The following is a 6,034-nucleotide window of genomic DNA, read 5'->3' as shown; positions in this document are numbered from 1 at the left end:
GAGGAGCCTGCTTCCCGGTTGAATGTTAAAACGCAGACTAGCTATGAAGAGCAGAGGTGTAATATTAAACAGTCGAAAAGGGAGGAGGAGCCTTGGGTCATGCAATCTTCCTTCCCAACGTTGACTTCAAAAGGGATCTTTATCCAGGTTTCAGGACTGATAATGTCTCAATCATAGTTTGTCAATGGACTGCACGGTGGCGCAGTGGTTAGCACTGCTGCTCATTGCGCCGAGGACCCGGATCTATCCCAGCCTCGGGTCACTGTCCATGGGGAGTTTGCATATTCTTCCCCTGTCTGCGTGGGTTTCAGCTCCACAATCCAAAAAGATGTGCAGGGTAGGTGAATTGGCCATGCTAAATTGTCCCTTAATTGGATAAAAAGAATTGGGTACTCTAAATTTTTTTTTAAATTAGTTTTTCAAGGGTCTGGTGTTCTGTTGATCTATCCAAACATTCTCATCTGTTACTAGGCAGGAACCAATGTATCAAACAATGGAATATCTTCTACTTTCAATGTTCCAATCTCCATGGAAGGTGAATTTAACACCCAGGGACTCACCAATCAATGGATTTCATAACACTGATGTTACGCAACCCTGGGCAAATGCTTGGCCAATTCCAGCCTCACATGTCCTGGAGTCAAAGCACAATAATTCTTATAAACACGCAAAGTCTTTTGCCCTTGTCTGCCCAATAATTTCAGTCACCAAGTTTTGTAAGTTGAAACAAGTTACTGTTTATTTAAACCAAGAATAATGATGAAATTCACAGCGGATACAGTTGGTTAAATGTAATAAGTACTTAACTCTGACTTTAACTTGCCTCCCCACCCTATATATACACACACACACACAAGACAGATAAACACAGATGGGTGGAAAAGGGGAAAAAACATAAATGAAAGAGAAAGGAGTCTGCTTCAGATGATGGTTCCTTGCAGGCTTTCACCGCAATAATTGTCATACTCAAAGACCCCTCCCACCCAGATTACGCACTGTTCCAATTTCTTCCATCGGGCAGCAGATACAAAAGTCTGAGAACATGCACAAACAGATTCAAAATCAGCTTCTTCCCCATTGTTACCAGACTCCTAAACGACCCTCTTGTGGGCTGACCTGATTAATACTACACTCCTGTATGCTTCACCCGATGCTGGTGTCTAGGCATTTACATTATGTACCTTGTATTGCCCTATTATGTATTTTCTTTCTGTGTACTAAATGATCTGTTTGAGCTGCACACAGAAAACTATTTTTCACTGTACATCGGTACACGTGACAATAAACAAATCCATCCATCCAGTAAGTTTGTAAATCACAGTCGTTATTTTGCAGCCTGTACTCAAATTCTTCCTGGAGAGACAGAGTCCCTGTTTCATCAGACTTTGCTTTCAGTATGCGGCCAGCCTTCAGGCCTTGTTTTTAGGAATCCAGCACCTACAGGCTTATTCGAGAGAGAGTTAGGTGGATCTTATTTGGAGAGGCTTAGCAACAGGTTTCTCGAGAGGATGCAGCTGGATCTTTTACCTCTGTGATGCCAGAATCAAAAGTGAAACCAAAATGGAACCTGATGGCTCTGAAAAAACATTCCAGTGGGATAGTTTCCAATCACCAACTGTTACCGGGCAAAGCAAGGCCTTTTGGGCCAATTCATTGGACGCCAGCCAAATCAATCGAACTGAGTCATCACTAATGCTAGCCAATCTCTGTCATTGGTGCCACTCTGTCTGAATCACCAATTTAAATCAGCACAGTCTTTTAGATCCTCCTGTTTGAATTAAAGGTACAGGCCACTGCTTTCCTCTGCTTGAATTAAAGTGGCAGGTTGCCTCAAAGCCACATGTCCATAAATCATCCATGGATGAAAAATATAACGGTAAAAATAAAAGAAAAGGGAAATAAGGGATTAGACACAGTATATAAAGAAGGGCACTTACACTGAATACATTCATAATTCTGGACAATCTGTGTTTTTTTAATTCATTGTTGGCGCTTGGGTGCTGCTGGCAAGGCTGATACTTATTATTCATCTAAGACCACCAGGGGAAGCTAAGAGTCAACCACGTTGGCGTGGGACTGAAATCACTAAAAAGCCAGACTGGGTAAGGATGGCAGATTTCCTTCCTTTACGTTAGTGAACTAGCTGGGTTTTTAACAACACTTTGATAACTATTTTCAAATTCTGAAGCTGACATGGTAGATTTTGAACCCACCTTTGTGTTACCAGTCTGCCACCAACCACTCTTATGTGTCATAATTATAGACTTTTCACTTTGCCTTGTGAACAATTCAAGACACTTAAAAAGAAGTTGTTTAGATGATAGAGATCATGCACTTTTACTTCTTGTTTCATCTTCTAATATTCTTGGACTGGATTATCTGGTTCCCCTGGCTGCGTGTTTCCCGCCGGGGCGCCATTCGCTGGTGGCAGGATTCTATATTCAATGGGATTTCCCATTGAAACCACCCCACGCCGCCAGGAAACCCGTGGGCGGGTTGCGCTGCCGGTGGGAACAGGCAATCCCAATGGCTGGAGAATTCCTGCCTTCATTTACACCTCTTGGTCCTGAACTATTTGGCCTGATTTTGAGCTCACTGCACAAATACACAATTGCCAGTTGGACAAATCAGGCTTCCCTTTGGTACAAACAACAACACAATTACGCAGCAACAACTGATTAAATATTGACCCACATTTTCACTTTGATGGGGAGGCTTTTCGTTGTGGCCAAAATCCCAGCAGTGGCTTGAGAGCCCAAATCCTGTTGCTGAACACAGCTTTTCCTATCTTTACTGGGGTGGGACTTGAATCAGACTGGGTTTCGCGCTTGTGCAGTTTAAGGAGGCAGCTAGCCATTTGAATCATCAGCTGGAGAGGTAAGATACTCTTTTGGATTGGGTCCTGGGATTCATTTGGGATAAGACACCTTTTGGGATTGTTCAAAGTAAACATGATTGTTTGTAAAGAAAGTGTGTGAACTCATTGGAACTGTAAAAGCTGTCAGGGAACTGTCAAAGGATGCTAGGCTAGTTGATACAGGGGTAAGGGCAGAATGAGACAGTATGAGTTTGCACTAAGTTTTCAGAGGGGCTATAGAGGGCCATGGAGATATGAGGGGCTTGTAGACCAACCCAGAGGTCGGTGGGGGGAAGGGGGGGGGGGGTTGTAAAGGGGCATGGATTGACATAGTGGGGTATTGAGGGCCCATTTTAGGTTGGTGGAGTGCAAGGGTTAGCCTATGTTGGCATGATTGGGCATGGCTAGTGTGTTGGGGGAGGGGGGTGAAGGCTGGTTTTTGTATTGAACATTTTATAATAACTTAAATAAAGTACCAGAGCATAGAGTCAGGGCTTACATCCAGCCTGCTTCTTCTCCTGGCAATCCTCTGCACTCATTCCAGGGGGAGTCAGCCCAACTTCTAATCCGACCTATGCCCCTTTTTTAAAAATTTAGAGTATCCAATTCATTTTTTCCAATTAAGGGGCAATTTAGTGTGGTCAATCCACCTACCCTGCACATCTTTTGGGTTGTGGGGGCGAAACCCACGCAAACACGGGGCGAATGTGCAAACTCCACATTGACAGTGACCCAGAGCCGGGATTGAACCTGGGACCTTGGCGCCGTGAGGCAACTGTGCTAACCACTTGCGCCACCGTGCTGCTCCCTGAGGCCCTTTTTAAAGTCTGGGTTTACAAGATAGGGATTCTCAAGTTCTCTGCACACCCCTCTGGAGCGAAAATCTGAGCCATTGCATTTATTTCAGCTCAGTAACAAATCCCTGTCTCCAATAGTATTCAGGCAACTATAAATGGTGCAAAGTATAAAATGAATTAGAAACTATGCTTAATTGAGTACCAGTTACAGTGGGTCATTTTCGTTGGTGTGTGCTGTTTTCTTGTGACAGACAATGTGAACCAGTTTCAGATTAGCCGTAGTAAACAATTTATCATAGAAATATTCAACTTTGTCTTCTTCGATTTCCTTATTGGCAAAAGTGACTCTTTCTTGAAGGGTTGTTTTCTTCTGAGTCTTGTGGAGAAAATGTTGAACTGGGGATGTTAAAAGAAAATCCAGGTCCTCATGTCTTGTTCACACTTGTACAAGTGGAATTTTACAATTACTATAAAAGATTACTCGGCCAACCGGTGGTAACAAGTTCATTTCCAAATATCGCTACGATATTGTCGGAGTGAGGAAGGCGGGAAGAGACAGTCATAGGAGCATTCCACATAATTTCTTGCTCTTCTTGTCCTGTGAGAACCAAGGCTCAGAATAAAGTAGAAATCAACTGCAGTGCTATTTATGACTGCAGCATTATTGGGTGGCACGGTAGCACCAAGGACCCGGGTTCAATTCCGGCCTTTGGTACTGTGTGTGTGAGTTTGCACGTTCTCCCCGTATCTTTGTGGGTTTCCTCCTGGTGCTCCGGTTTGCTCCCACCAGGTTAGGTGGACTGGCCCTGATAAAATTGCCCCTTAGTGTCCAGGGATGTGCAGGTCAGGTAGGGTTACGGGGATAGGGCAGGGGAGTGGGTGCTCTTTCAGAGAGTTGGCGCAGACTCGACGGGCCGATTGGCCTCCTTCTGCACTGTAAAGATTCTATGGTTCTGTGGATGACAATCAAATTGTGTTTTCTGAAACCAAATAATGCCTGGAGACTTTGGAGCACATTTAACAGGTAGTTGGCCACACAACCCATCCACCCGCAACAACCCTTGCCGAGACCCCAAGTTGTGACTTTAATCTGCTCTTCTGAACCTGCCGGGAATCAGCCCAATCCTTCTTTAAGCATGTATACCTTGCTCTGATTATGTCATCAGGGTCTACTTGCCTTTACAGCCAAGTCATTCTGGCGAGGACTGGATCTGGGACAAGAAGTGACCCAAAAAAAGTGAAGCCATTTTGCTGCAACTAGCGCTGAAGCCTAAGACCATTCTCTGGCTCGCCCTCCTGCTGCCTGAGTTTGGGCCAGCGTGAACATCCTGTCAACTCCATGCAGGAAGCTGTCAGTGGATAGATTGGTGAGTTCTAATCTCTTGGGCCTCGTGTAGATGGCCTTTTGTTCCCCAGCCCCACTTAAAATCAGGTCTTTTGTTTTTCAGCGGTATAACAAAGAGGCTTCCCAACACAATGAAGAAAAGCTTTCTCATCTTCTCCACATGGTAACTTGTTACAGACAGGAGAGGCAGGCAAACTGAAGTGATTTCTTCTTTGTTTTAATGTATTTCATTCCAAACTTATATAAAAGGCTACAAACAGAAACAATTCGGGAAGCAAACTCCCCAACATACAACTGTACAGTTTGTACAAAGTTTTCCCTTTTTCACGCCCCCCCCCCCCCCCCCCCCAAAAAAACCCGGTCCCCATCCCCCCCATGACAAACAGCTCCTTAAACACGGTCACGAGCATCTGCCATCTTGCCTCGAAGCTTTCCACTGAACCCCTTAATTCGTACTTGACCTTTTACAACTGAAGAAAGTCATATAAGTCCCCCAGCCAGGCCGCCACCCCCGGCGACGGTGTGACCGCCACTCCAACAGAATTCTTCACTGGGCAATCAGAGAGGCAAAGGCCACAACGTCGGCCTTCCTCCCCTCCATCAACTCCGGCTCCTTCGAAATCCCGTATGCCGCCACCAAAGAGTTTGGCTTAACGTCCACTATCCTTGTTAGCTCCGTGTTCACTCCCGCCCAGAATCTCTCCAACTCTTTGTAGCCGTAGAACATATGTGCATGATTCGCTGGTCCCCATCCACACTTCTCACATTAGTTTGCCATCCCCTGAAAGAATCCACTCATTCCTGCCCGAGTCATGTGTACCCTGTGTACGACCTTGAACTGTATCAGGCTCATCCTTGCGCATGAGGAGGTCACATTTACCCTCCGTATTGCCTCACTCCATACTCCCCAGTTTATCTCCCCTCCCAGCTCCCCTTCCCACTTCTCCTTAATGTTCACCACTCGCTCACCTCCCTGTTCTCCAGCCACCTGTATATGTCTCCAATACTGCCCTCCCCTTCCACATCCTGAAGCAG

This window comes from Scyliorhinus canicula, chromosome 16, assembly GCF_902713615.1.
Source record: "Scyliorhinus canicula chromosome 16, sScyCan1.1, whole genome shotgun sequence".
NCBI classification, from domain to species: Eukaryota; Metazoa; Chordata; class Chondrichthyes; order Carcharhiniformes; family Scyliorhinidae; genus Scyliorhinus; species Scyliorhinus canicula.
Note: the sequence above shows the minus strand (reverse complement) of the source record.